This window comes from Electrophorus electricus, chromosome 7, assembly GCF_013358815.1.
Source record: "Electrophorus electricus isolate fEleEle1 chromosome 7, fEleEle1.pri, whole genome shotgun sequence".
Taxonomy (NCBI): domain Eukaryota; kingdom Metazoa; phylum Chordata; class Actinopteri; order Gymnotiformes; family Gymnotidae; genus Electrophorus; species Electrophorus electricus.
In genome coordinates, this window is record NC_049541.1 from 15175689 (window position 1) to 15190947 (window position 15259).

General features: G+C 37.6%; 1 long non-coding RNA gene across 2 annotated transcripts in view; it reads right to left on the minus strand.

Annotated features, from left to right (window-relative positions):
* Positions 1–15259, minus strand: part of LOC113591545 — a 33066-nt gene that overhangs the window by 5568 nt on the left and 12239 nt on the right. The window contains exons 4-6 of one of the 2 annotated variants that reach the window (XR_003412204.2): positions 12063–12093; positions 9615–9734; positions 2106–2161 (exon numbers count right to left, since the gene is read on the minus strand). This is a non-coding gene — a long non-coding RNA (uncharacterized LOC113591545). The remainder of the gene's footprint in view (positions 1–2105; positions 2162–9614; positions 9735–12062; positions 12094–15259) is intronic. The other variant, XR_003412205.2, reaches the window with a different exon arrangement.

Genomic DNA, 15259 nt, shown 5'->3' on the forward strand with positions numbered 1-15259 from the left:
ATACTGCCTTCTGATGTGGTTAAGAATGCATTACTGCACTGACATTCAGGCATTTCTATTCTGGAAAGCTCTGAAACAGACATATTTAAATATGTTCAAATTTCATATAGCCCAAAAGCACATTTTTATCCCTTTTGCAGATATAGTAGGCATATTAAACAGAATAACAGGTAAACAGGAAAACAATCATTTGCATTGTTCACACATCTCCATCCTTGGTATATGTACTATAATATATTCCAAATGATCGAGGGTTAAGTTTAACCTCAAGCAGAAGTCCCAACCCCCTCTCCCCTTTTAGATGATGCCACCTGCTCGGTGGTTACACCATGCTCCATCTATGGAATGCTTCATTCACTACACAAAAAATGGGTAGCCTGAGGAGGGTTCAATGCCAACCCAGTATGCCACTTCTGTGAAAAACACTTCACAAGCCCTCTCTCAGAGTTTAATCTGCCGCTTGTCTGGCACTAAACTGACAATCATAAACCCAGCCAGGTGAAACAGGCCCGCTTAACTACTTGCTTATTACTATTTTTTATTTAACTGCATTGACAAAATTAAGCATTTCATTGTCAGTTGCAGCACCGTGTATCTGTAATTTTGAGTGACTGTGGTTTCTGAAAAAACGTGAAGCAATGAATTTTGAGGTCTTTAAGAGATGTCTGTGTATTTATGTGTTTGTGTGTGTGTGTGTGTGTGTAGATGCATGTCTATGTGTGTGTGTGTGTGTGTGTGTGTGTTTGATGCTATTTTTATCATCTCTGGCATTCCTTACCAAAATTATCCTAAAAATAATCACCTACCTTACAATTGATTTCTTTTTGAAGACGATTCAAAGAAAATTAAAAAGTCTATCAATACGCAATTAAATGACTGCGTAAATAAATATAAGTAATTCTGGAAAAAAGCTGAAAACACACTGTTTTAAATCACTGATTAAATTAAACCATATAACCTTTACATAAATATTGCTGATGCAATTTACTGAACGTAAAAAATGCACTGGAAATCAATTGAATAAATAAAGAAAGAAAGAAAAGAAAAAATAAATAATACAATTTTTAAACATAACAATACAAATATAATTTTAAAAACCTATCAATCTTATTACCCTGGTCAAATTTTTTTATTTGTGTCTAACAGCCGGTATTTATAATAATTTTTTGATATGCTGTAAAATCCTCTCACATGTCCATAATGCTGAGGGAAGGAACATTACACTAGCATGACTGAGAACTGTATCACTAAAAGTTAGTGTGATCATATTATTAACATTAATGTTATTAACAATAACAACTAAAACATTTACAGACGGCATCTATTTCTGTGTGTGTATGTGAATGCGGGCCACTGTTTGTCTATCTTGTGCGAATATGAAAAACATTAAAATAATACGAATAAAAAGACGAAAAAGAAGAAGTAAAGAATGGACAAGAACATATATTACACTGTAATTCAGGATTTTGTGGTAATCAAAAACACTAGGCCCAGCACATTAAACCATTCCCAGAGTCAGCCAGGAAACAGGCAGACTGCAAGGTGTTCTAGCAAGCAAATCCTGTACTCATGGCTGCCTTATGAAACGAAAGGTACGCCTACTAAAAATGTGGTTGTAAGCAAGGTTTAGCCTGACACAATGCTGCAATGAGGATTAGTATGCTCCTGTAAACACAATCTCCTCAGTCTTATTCTGAGCAATTGAAAAACAAATGAACCTGCAAAGATGGATGATCTACACTCCTCTATTAAACTGGGTAAAGTTTATTATTCAAAGTGACTGAATAGCTATGAGGTTGGCATACTACTCTTTAAAGAGGCCTTTCATAATGAACAATTTATATAGCAGAAGATTTTAATTTTATTTTACATGTTCCTGTGCAGTTTTCATGTTGACGAAGCAAATTTTCAAATACTAATTACTAAAACCATGGTGATCAATTACTAATAGAAACATAATCTAAAACACATCCCATGACAAAAAAAATAAGCACACATTTGAATTAAATCTAAATCCATGAAATCAAACAGACCCCCCACAATACAATTATGCAAACAAAACTGACACAAAAATTACACAAAACTCATGAAGATAAATAACTTACCACACAAAGGAAGAAAGCATGAGTAGACAGACGCGTTCCAGACTGGTACCGATGTCCTGCGTTGACGAAGAGAGAGACAGAGAGAGAGACAGAGACAGAGAAAGAAAGAGACAGAGAGTGAGAGAGTGTAAGAGCACAGGCAGTGAGCTCTCCAGATCCAGTGTGAGTACTGGAGAAGACAGGCCAGAGGGGGTCGAGCCAGGCGCTCTGCCCCAGCTGTAGCCCCCAGCACTGGGCCACATGCCTGTCCCCACCCCTGGCCTGGGACTACCAGGCCTCTGCCACAATACGAGGCCATGAGGTTTGCCTGGGAGGCGCGTGTGTCGGCCCGTCTGGCAGTTAACAAGTCTTTGAATGGGGAATGTTAGCAAACAGACAAATAGAATGTCCGCTGCATGCTAATGATCCAGCCAGTCCGCTTGCAGCATTGGCCCATGCCTATGAATAATTCAGCAGGCTGAAAACCGAGCCCCCTCCCCCTTTCAACCCTCCTCCACACCCCCTGTGCCTCAAATGCCTTCAGTGGACGGAGAGCGCAAGAGGAGAGAGACAGAGAGTAGGGGAGACGGAGGAAAAGTATTCCAAATCACAGTTCACGCGCTAGCTTACTTCCTCGTCCGCGGCATGCTGAAGGTCCACTTCTACATCCAGCTGAATAAACACACAACTGCAAACACACGTGCACACGTACACACGGTCACCACAAATCTGCTCATTCGTTTCAACATGCAACATATTTCTTTCGATGGAGGCATCTCTCACTCATTGCCTTTTTATGTCTTTTGTTTGGAATTGGCACCTGTCCCAGAAAAAAGCTCCACCAGTGCACCGCCCTCCTGCTCTCCTTTCAGAGAGAGAGAAGAGTGTGAAAGAAGCACTGTATGTGTGCGCATGAGAGAGGAGAGGGAGGGCGAAAGAGAACGCGCGCATGAGAGAGAGAGAGAGAGAGAGAGAGAGGGCGGTGCTTCAGCAATAGAGCTATTGGCATTTCCTTACTCTGAGACATGCAACAAGCTAGAAGAACACAGCCATTTTCAAACCTCAGCACTATTACCGACCATCGGAGAAACCTGAGCAACAGCCACAAACACCTGCACACCAGATCTAAGCTAAATACAACCAGGAGGTGAAAATCAGGTTTGTGTAAAGGAGCAAGACAGAGAGAAATCACTTTTCCATTGGGAGTAAAAAAGAAACAGAATCTGAATACAAACGTCAAAATATGTATGTATCAATAATTGAACAATAATAATTTTTTGAACATAATTAATCTGAATTAAAGTGTTAAATTAAACTGAATTTTATTTTTCCAAACATTAGGAAGGAATTTCATCCAACACAAAATTTTTCAAGTCATTCAAAACTTTTTAAGTCATTTCATTCATTATAAAATTTAGTTTGAAATGAGAAAGGACAAAGGTCATGAGCTCAGGATCTCAGAGAAAAATAAGGGATCTCGGCTGTAAAACACTCGCCTCCAATCCCAAAAGACCTCTAGACTACATCATAGTAGCTAGTATATAATTGCAACCTGTTCAAAACGTACTGTCAATATGCGCATACAGCCAAATATGTGCCTGAGTCATAAGTGCCAAAAGGTGTGCGCAAGCCTTTCAATTACTTTGATGCTATTAACGTATTACAAATATACTGGGTTAAACATTTCTGTTAATTCAGTTCAAAACGTTTATGAACAATGCAAAAAAGTTGCTAAGCAATACTGTTACTAAGCAATACTGGTCAGCTAATTAAATCATCAGTATATCTGCTAGTAATTGAAATCAATGATCTTGCCCTATTTGCCTTTCTTTAGTGATGAAGGTGGTGGAAGGTATTCACCTATATATTAGCAAACATACATTGGCCACTAATTAACTGCAATTTACCAAATTAGCAGTTAGCTAATTAGCTAGCTAGTATCCTCATCATTTATTTTTAGTGCTTATTAGATGTTATTTTAAATTGTTTGGAAGTTTCTATAGTATTAAGGCTGCCTACTGCAATGCTCACAGTTCTTGCCAACTTCATACAAAGCCACCAAAGGAGTCATCCTCCTGCCTTAAACTCCACGCCCTCCATCCAGAGTAGTCCTCCTCCTGCCTTAAACTACAAAACCTCCATCCAAGGGAGACCACCTCCTCCCTTAAACTCCACACCCTTCATCCAAAGGAATCTTCCTCCTCCTTTAAACTCCATGCCCTCCATCCAAAGGAGTCTGCCTCCTCCCTTAAACTCCAAGTCTCCCATCCAAGTATTTCTCTAAAGCCCCTCCCTTAATCAACCTTTCAGTGTGCTGCCCATGACCCCCCCCCCCCTCCCTCCCCACAATGGCATGTATTTTAGTGAGAGCTATTAGGTTGTAATAATATTAGTGGTGTTCTTAAAAAGTGATTCCAGCAGCTTTACAAAGTTGATGATAGCTTATGATGGTAACATTACACCTTTTGCCATTATACTCTGACAGAATCAAATACAAAATATATCCTAGATAGAACAAAAATGTCCAATTTATCAAATTGCGTTAACATTTTAAAAGTATTTGTAATTATGTCCAATTTTTACAATTTTTAAATATTTTGTTAACTGTTTAATAAAGTAGTCATGAAAAAAATTAATTATCCACATGTGCTCCTGTAAAGGTATGGCAGCCCACAGAGTAATTTATATGAGATTACTGAATAACCCATAAAAGAAGAGCACATAAGAAACTGCAACTTTTTTAGTAAGTGTAAACGACTACTGTTACCCAGGGCTAAGAATACAAAATACAAAATATCTTTTTATGTCCCTTAGACCTTCACATGTTACATTTATGCAACAAGCAGTTCTACAACCTATAACCAGGCTAATGTATCATGCTAACCACAAAATCAAATACCTTTCATGAACTATATAAATGGCTGACAGTCTATACTGCAAGGCTTCTACAAAAGTCTATGATGGGCTAAAAGAGACATTCCCTTCAGGCATCAAAGAAGTATAATAACTAATCAGTCAATAATAGTCCTGATAATAATCACCAAATGGCCACTTGAGCTCACATTTATTCTCATTGCATCAAGATAGGGATGACTATATTATATAATATTATAATGAAAATAATCTGCAGTCCTAGGCCTGCCAAGTTGGAAACTGCAATTAAAAAACAGAGGCTGGACTTCCTATCCATTGTGAAATCACCTTGACATGTTGGCTGTGCTGTGGATAATGATACTGGATGCCCTGCTGTTTTCAGTTATGCACAACTCTTGTTATTGGTCCTTTTTGCCTTTAGAAATTTAATTTGGGAGCTTAAGAACTTCAAGTTCAACTTCTCAGAACTTCAAGTTTAAACGTTCAGACTTTAAATTGCTGAAATCTGAACAAAATCTAATTTAAAATGTAAAATTCATGTCTACCACAATTAAATTAAGTACATTCAGAATAAATTCCTCACACCCTCACTCACATTAAATATTAAATATATATTAAATTAAATATTCAAATCCATATCTTTTGTTTCAGAAATTCAGATAATTTCTGAATATGGAAACAGCTCCACACTCATTGCATATATACTATACAGACACAGTTCATCATTAAAAGAAACAAAACTAAACAAAAAACACAGTAAGTAATTTCTTTGTGAAGAAACTAGTTTTCAAGAATGGCTGGAGGAAGAGGGTTAAAATCCAGTGTAATAACAAACCCTCCTTCTCCCGGCCCAGGCTGCCTAGAGGGGAGGGCCTTTCTGTAGAAAGAGCAGCAGACGCCTTTTTCTGTTTTATCTGCAGGCTCTTCTACCACTCACATATCTGAAGAAGTGAGAGAAAAAGAGAGAGCGAGAGAGAGTGTGTCAGAGAGCTAGAGAGAGAAAGGGAGAGACAGAGACAGGCAGTGAGGAAGAGGGAGAAACAGACTGTGGTGGAGGGAAGAGAGGAAGTAAGAGAGGAGTGAAGGAGAAGGGGATGATGAAATAAGGGAGCTGCAGAGAACACAAGGAAAGCAGCTTTTTTTACTCTTCACCACAGCCAGTGAGTATGAGAGAAAACCAGAGAGAGAATGACAACATGAGGAGGGAGGGGTAAAAAGGGTGGAGAAAAGGGTGACACAGACTCCAGTTCTCCCAAGGACTACTCACACACACACACACACACACACACACACACACACACACACACACACGTTAAACTATTTCATTGCATTTGACACTTGCACATTCGCTCGTGCGAAATGAAAAATAAGCTGATTATTTAAATGTTTCCCCTGCATATATGTAATTAGTACTATAACAGAATAGATCTACCCACTCACGTAAAAGGCACATACAGAAAAACACACGGCTTGAATCATTCTTAGACGAGCGATGGTCGAGTCCACTGCAAAAGGGGGAAATAATGAGCCGAGAGAAACTCTAAATATCAACCCGTGAAAAATGCTAGCGATGGAACCAGGATGGTGCTGTGCGGCCTTCGCTGTTTGGGCTCCAGTACCTGCAGAACTTATCTGTCAGTCTATATGCCTGTCATGGCTCACTGTTCCCTCACGCAGTACTGTGACCAGCGAGGAGCTCATAGACGCGCTACGAGCTCGAGGTGAAACAGCTGCTGTGATTTGCAGGGAGAACTCTTCTGTTGTGACGTCACAATCCCAGGCACACACATGCGTAAACACACACACACACCCCAATACACACAGAGCAATCGTGCAACAGCTATGGCATAGCCTACCTGACACTTTGCCCATGGTTGAGAAATGTTTCCCAGAGGAAGAGAGGAGGGGTTTTTGTGGCTGTGGTATTAACCCAGACACATTCTCCACTGCGACATTCTTTCTTCTCTTCTCTCTAACACATTAACAAGGATTTAACTGAGACGAGAACGCTGCCTTCTGGCCCTGTGGATTTATTCTAATGTGTGCCATGTGCTAATGAAGCAATAAAAAAGTCCTAATATTGTCAATAATTTTGTGACAATTCCCAATGCCATTGCACAAAACACAAGCACAAACACATACACACAAGCACGTATGAGCAGAACCTCAGGAAAACATATACAAATATCTCTGGTTGTTTGTTTTCCAAGTTTTTTAGACTGTAAATTAAATCAGTGAAAAAAGAAAACAAACAGACAGAACTAAACAACATTATCCATAGCCACCTTAGTCTCCTTCATTAGAAAAACAGTGAAGATTAAAAGTTTGGCATTGTGTCCCTGGGAAAACAGCAGCCAGAGAGAGGAGCGCACATTTGCAGGAGCCTGCACGCAGGATAGATTGCTCTGTCTGTGTTCCAGTACACACAGGGAGATCTGCTGCTTTTAATGCTTTGCAGTGTTTAGCTGACGGGGCTCTGCTCGCAGAGCAGTTATCACCATGACAAAGGCCTGCGTCACGTCCACCCAGCGTGGACGCACCGAGGACGCTGTTGCCCCTCTCCCTCTTCTTCTCCCTCTCGTGCACACACACATGCATGCGTGCACTTAGAAGCAGAAAATCTCAGAGAAACACAGACTCCTCGCCAGAACGGAGGAGGGATGGAGAGAGGCTGAGGTGCCCAGGCTCTCCCTCGCCCTAGACCGGGCTCTCCTCTCTGAGCTCTCTCCCCTCCTGCCGCATGCTCCAGTGCGGGTCATGCATGCCAGCGGCTCGGGCACACACCACGCGCCGCACATTTGCCTCGACACCAGATCTGGGCCACAGGACACTGAATGGTTGAAAAAAAAAGTAAGCATTTCTTTCCTTTTTTAAATTAGATTTTTTAAAAATCATTTTGTGGAGCAACAAAAGCAGATGGCGCACTTATTTTGGCAAGGACTAGAACGCTCTGACGTCATGTCGCGCCACGTCTCTTTACCAATCGCCAAACTGGCCAGAGTTATATGCGCTTCACAGGTGCAACGGCTAAATATCTCAAAGACGCTACAGTGTATATAGGAAAATGCCAGAAAATCTTCTGTTTGAATCATGTTGTTGTATGAGCACTGGCAGGGGCAGTGTGATTCTGTTCTAATCTGCTGTGTGTTTACTATTTAACCTGTGTGGAAGGAGCTCAGCCCTAGCATGTGTGCACTGCTGTACACTTTAGTGAGTTCACTTGAGGATACAATTTTGGTTTTGGGTTGGCTGCCAACTTCCAAACAGTATGCGGCTCTATAAGGCCTATCGTTCATAAGACCGATGGACTGAAGGCACCGCTGATCACATGCCAATCATAACAAACTCTTTTACTGCACAACGTCAGGGCTATTTCTTGCATTGCCACCTAAATCATTTGTAAAAAGCTTTTGCAGTTTTAAAAGCTTTTTTGTACTAAGGGGTAAAGCTTAACCCCATATCTATTACATTTCATAAATAGAATTATCCAATAGTTTGTTTTAAGAACAGATTTATTTATGTATACCACAGATAAGCACTAAACAACTAACCTGACAATCAGTTTGAAACAAGTAATTGCAAACTTTTACATATAATAGTTTTATGTCTAACATAACTGGTGTTCATGGTGTCATCCTTAAATCCAAAGTCTTATATTCATTTGTCATGTAAAAATGTAATCAAAGCAAAGTAAAGCAAAGGCACCTTAGCAGCATAAATTAAAGTCCATTGTGGTAATAATGCCACTGTAGCTAGACAGCAGTGAGCAAAATGTCCTTCCTTTCCTTCACAAAACAAAATGGCTGCCACACGCAATACATTACTCCACATGCTCTACTCAGTCCAAACACCACATATATCAGACATAGAAAAATAATGCACTGTTTATACAAAACATAACGGCAAAATTTAAACGTTTTTGTACAAAAAATAAAATGAAACAGTTGGGTGTCTTTCTGTATAGTTCATAATACTTGTAGGCTACTTTATATTTTAGTTCTACAAGTGTTTCTTTATGTGCAAGCTCAAATCAGTTTTTTTTTTAAGTATTTTTGTGTTATTTTGAAAATGAATGAACAGCATATGCATATGCAAACAATAATGAAAGTATTTTATTAGTAGTTTGTTGAGTGACAGGTTTGTTAAGTTTCATGGTCCTGTTGTGCCACGTATAGTCTATTTAAAGTGAGAAAAATAGCAGAAACCAAAACTGCACTAATTAAAAATACACAGCTTCACACAGGTGTGCCACACAAACTAACACCCAATCAGACACATGCAGTTGGCATGAAAACAACTCCAGTTTTTCTATTTGCCTCTCGGTTTGATCTAAGCAACAGCAGTAAAGGCTAGTATGAGATGGGTAGGAGAGGGTAATACAAGGAGTTATGACATTGGTGCCTAGAGCAACCGGCACCACTGCTGTGTTTAAACCCTTTGGGTTTCAATACAATAGTCTGCAAAATACAAAAAACCCTGAAAATATATATGCTAGGGCACTGCAAATTCATAAAGGTTACAAATAAAATTTGAACTCCTACATTTAGTACTAGTGAATTATTCATATAAAGACATTAGATAAAATGTAAACATTACTAAAAAACACAAAACATGTTTATCAAATGGTTTAGGGGTAAAAGCACCTGTTTCACCTACCTTTTGCTCCGTTGCCCCGACGCAGTAGCAAGCTCTCCACAGTGGTGGTCTCTCCTGGGCCCCCACACGCACGTGTCTGCAAGACTTCTCAATTACGGCCGTGAACTCTGAGGTCAGCCTCTGAAGAGAGAGGAACAAAGGGCTTGACCCCGAGGTCAGAAGTGTTATGCTGAGAGCAGGCCGGCCCCCATTCAAAGAGAGCATGCTGTTTGCTTTGTGTAGGTAAAGACCACTAAAACACTGACTAATAGGGATTAAAAAATGATCCCCGTAGGACTGTCGCTCTGAGCAAGCCCCTGACCTCCTACTTCTGTCAGCAGCCGCATAATGAAGTGCGCACACTGTTGCACCTCGCTGTAGCTGACGTGAGCCACACACTGCAAATGCATACTGTTGCCACACACACTTAAAGTAACTGATTATTGTAAAGTCACATAATAATAATAATATTAATAATAATAATAATAACTTAAATATTCATAATAACTTGAATATAAATAACACCAAATATAGTTGCAGTTTTAACAAATGCTATACTGAAAAAATATAGGAAAAAAATATTGAATAACTACTCTGAAACACTAGTTCCAATGATGATTACAATTTACTCGCTTCATAAAATGTATTTTTCTAATTATGGGGGGTCTAGAGCAGGTAATTAAATTATTTATACTGTTAATCATCTGAGCAGCAGAATTTGGGGATTCTGGTATTTTAATTATACATATATATATATATATATATATATATATATATATATATATATATATATATATATATATATAATTATTTTATATATTCTAATGCATATCTAATGTATGTCTAATAAATGTACCATTAAATTTCTACAAAAGTAAGAAAAAGGGAATATAATGTAACAATTATTAAAACATAATGAAAGACCCTAGATTAAAAATTTTAATTGAAATATAAATTTAATTCAAACTTATGTAAATCTCATATTGCTGTCATAGCCATTACCCAACTAAAACACTGCCACACATCCCCACACTGATGCACTGATTCACATACACCATACATAGGTGGTGCTTAAAGAAGAAAATCCCTTGACTACTGTAAAAACATTTAAAAAAAACACTAGAAAATGAACTGTAAATAACTTAACATTCCAAAAATACAGCTGTTTCAATGACATGCTGCTGTATGGCTGCTGTTTTGAGTTACAAAACTGACATACATATGCACAATTAATATCAACATAAACTTGACACTTTTTCACTTCTGCTTTCACAGTAAAGAAAAAGCTTAGAACACTTTCCTATTTCTTTTAAGGTTCCTTCTTATAGAGTACTCTAATTACTTCAAATTACACAAGTGATAGTATATATCCAAACTGAATAAAATTTACTAAATGAAATGCAGGTGTTGTAGCCCAAGGAGTGTTTTACAGTAGTCTAAATATATATTGTGATAGAATGTCATGGAGTAGCTCAAAATTTGGGGTCTTTAATGCATTTCTAAAATAGTGCGTAATGGAAAAAAGTACATGCATGGATCAATTTGTATGCAGGCACATAATTTTGTGAGGGTGGGGCAGAGCTGTAGTGCAATGCTGAAACAACAAAATGGAGGACCCTGAGAGAACATGGTGGGTCTGATAAAAGCACTGCTCTGTGCCTGGGCAGGCAGGAGAAAAAATTACATTCAATGATATCAAATATTATTGGACTGGTAAAAGGTAAAACGGACTACAGCCAACAGCATAATTTTACCACTCTTTAGATGAGAAGGTACAAACCTATGTCTGTGCTCTCAGAGTCACTAAAAAGTTGATGTTATGTATTTAAACATGCCTCACTATGCAGCTTTTCTAATACTATGGAATCTTTTTCAGCACTTTCAAAAATTATTTGGTCTGTCTATAAAAAAATAAAACAAATAAAGAGAAAAGGCTGTCATTGATAATAGTCATAATGAAAATATAAATCATAAACACCCAGGACATGTATTTTATTGATCTCCAGAATGCGGTGAATTAGCTAAACTTATTAGGATTTAGATATATTTAATTATTTTGTTAGATATAAATATATACGGAAACTTCGTATAGATGTTAATTATTTTTGCACATGCAAAAAAACTTTTCAAAATAGACATAAATGAGCAAAATATATAACTGACTTCTTTTTCTTAATACATGAACTCAAATGTTAGCATTGGAACAAGTTTTTTTTAAAGCTGTTATATTTTAGTGTGGTGCACTCTGGGACCACTGAATGAAAGAAATCAATAGCACATTTCTAAGCCAACTATATTAATTATTTAATGTACAAAAGAAAACAAAAATAAAGGTGAACATAGTGGATGCACAATGGTAAAGTGTGTCTGAGTTGGACATTTATCCAATGTTCTAAGATGCTAAGACATTGCAAAGAGCTTTCTATTTCAGGCTATTGCTTCATTTCAACAAAAAATAATGCTACTTACCAAAGTATTTGAAATACACTACGGGACGTGACTAAATAGAGACAAATACACACACACACACACACACACACAAACAAAGAGGAATGGTTTTAGAGACCAAAAGGACCATTCTCTTGAAATACATAAACTCTCTTGATGATAAAACCTGATTAAAAGCAAGTGACAGTCATAAAAGTTTTTTTATTACATCAAAAGATTCACACACTTATATTCCCATCTTTTTCCAGACTACAGAAAACTGCTTTTTGATCCAAGAAATTACTTTGATTCCCTCTGCCATAAATTTAAAAACATTATGAAACTTTTCCCAACCATCCAATGTGACAAGCCAGCTATGTCTCAATGCAAAAATGACAATGTTAAATGATTCAAGGATGTTCTCACTGTAAAATAAATTAAAGGTGCTATGACAATGTTGCATCCATTAATTAATCTTACTTTCCCTTTACCAACAAGTAGATGTGCTGCAAGGCAGTAACTACATTTCCATAAAAAGCAAGAGATTGTATTTAAATTAAATGACTGTGTGTATGCTTTCTCTATATTTTTACATGATAAAAACATCTTTAGAGAAGACACATGGTGCACATTTGCAGTATTTAATTAAAAATCTATGCAACCCTGAATCTCCAGATTAAAAATGATAATGTTCAGTTGATAACCCAGCTCAGGTGATAAATTGTTCCAGATTTATTAAAACACACTGTAAAAAAAATGTAAATCAGTAAATGTCTGCATTTTTATGTTCCATCATAATTCAATAAAGGATGGAATAAAACTGCACAATCAGTACCTATCTGCATATTTATATTTTAACATCAATCCAAGGATGAAAATAACTTTAAAATGAAACAGAATTTCATGCAAACTATAAAACGTGAGATTTAAATGAAAGAGCTAGCCGACCTCTCCCCTTCATGCAACGGTATTGATATTATAATTTTCATATTCTAGGTGTGACTAAGAGCGTTAGGTCTTAGATATATTAAATTTGCATATTTTTATTTTTTAAATATGATACTCAAATCTATGCAATAAACATTTAGTTATCTGCACTGATTACTACTCTGTAGTGAAATGTGCAAAAAATATTTTCATTCCGATTTTACATACAAAATTTATTTAGAAAATCAAGTGTATTTTCAGGTAAGTAATCAATATAAATAACCAAAATTTGAGAAAATGTTTAAATAACCTGCATAACAAGAAGGTCGATTAAATACATGAATGAAATACATGAATGATGACAAGCCGTTTAACCTGCCTGTTGCAAAACCACATTCCTTTTCTTTTCCCGCAAAACAGAACTCACCTTAAAATGGCACAGAGGTTGAAAAATGACAGATAAGGCAGCTTTTATCCGGACTAGTCTCCAGTGCAACTGCTAATTCGCATTGTGAGTGCCTGTGACACGGACGAGGCTAGAACATTCTGTGAAGCACATTATGCTTCAAGAGAAGAGCAGGATTCTAGGGCATTATCTCACATGCTCATTAACTCTGCCTCTTCCAAATGTGTTACTTCCATAGGAGTAGTTGTACAAGCAGGGACATTCATTTAAATGGTAGAAAATACAGATTCACTTAGTCACTTACTTTAGTCACTTACTTTAACTTACTTTAAAAAGTTGCATATCAAAGAATGGAAGTCTAAAGAATCTTATATAAAATATAACACTGAGGGGAAAATGTTAACTAAAGCTCCAACCATACAAGTCATTAGTATAACAAAAGGCTGTACAAATATTTAGTTCATAAGAACAAACCCCACCCACTGTGATATTAAAAACTGATATTTTTAAAACTTGGAATATGTCCATTATTAATAACTTTCACTAATAACTTTCAAATGTTTTTTTTTTACACAAATCCATAAGGAATAGCAATGTGAGGTTATTTAACTATTACAGTTTACTAAAAGTTTTATTGCATTATTTTGATAAACCTGACAGATATTTAACACAAATTAAACTGAATTTCTAACAAACAACAAGAAATAATTTTCCACACAAATCAGAAACTGATTTTCCTGGATATCATTCACTTGAAATGTAATTTCTTCAGCAAAACTATTATTATTAACACTTCCCAAAGGTGATGGCCAAAAGCAGGTCATCCTCAAAAACATTTTATTCTGATATCTACCTGTTATGCCAAGCTTTCATCCTGGACTGCAGGCCACAACAACTATTTACCATGAAGTTTGTTCATCCCCGTGTGTACAGCCCAGTGCTGGAGGTGTGTGAAAGACAGAGAGAAAGAAGAGAGAAGGAGAGATCAGGAAGAACACAGGCTCTTAAAAGGCTCTGGGCCTCTGCAGCTTGTCCTCACATGTGCCACGTCGTGACCCATCAGCATGGACAGGACGTCCAGGATTTGCCTCAGCCGATCCCACACCCAATTCCCTTCTGCCCAGAGTCATACAACTACCCCCGGAGAAGCACGCACGAAACAGCCTCTTTGAGTTTAATGGCAAATTCGGGGACCCACACCCACCAAACTGTCTAGTGCATCAAGCAGATTTCAGAATTTGAAATGTTTAACACAACAGCCAGGGAGGTGGGGGTGGGGGTGGATGTTGGGTTGGAGTGGGGAGGTGGCACAGGAGTATCAGTGATGAGATGGTAAGGCAGTTATAAAGGGCGTTGCACTAAGGAGCATGGAAGAAGAAAACTTTTGTCCAAATTATGATTCAAATCCAAGTCACAGCTGCACTAAAACACTTTCATAATTACAGTGGTTAGTCTGTATTATTTTCATTGCATGACAAGCTACAAAAGTTCAAATGATCCGGCCCTCCCTATCCCATGTGAATGGCACAATGTAAAGCTGCTGTGAAAATCAGCAATGGGAACAGCAATGGGAACTGTAAAGGATGGCAGTCACTAACAGATGGATGGGGCTTTTTCAGGAATTGCTATCGAACAGCAATGCAGTCAAGAACACAGGCAGACAGGGTTAGCACAGGCAGATCCACAGATGTAAACAAACACACACATACAGACAGCCCAAGTTTATACACTCAATGTTGGCAACAAGGAACAAAGAGCAACTAGTCAGTTGGAAGAACAGCTAAGAATTATAAGCAGAATAAAGAAAGACTTCAAAACGTAGTGGTCAACCAACTACATACAGCTCTGAAATAAATAAATAAATAAACAAACCACCAGTCCAAAATTTCACCTCACCTTTTCCATT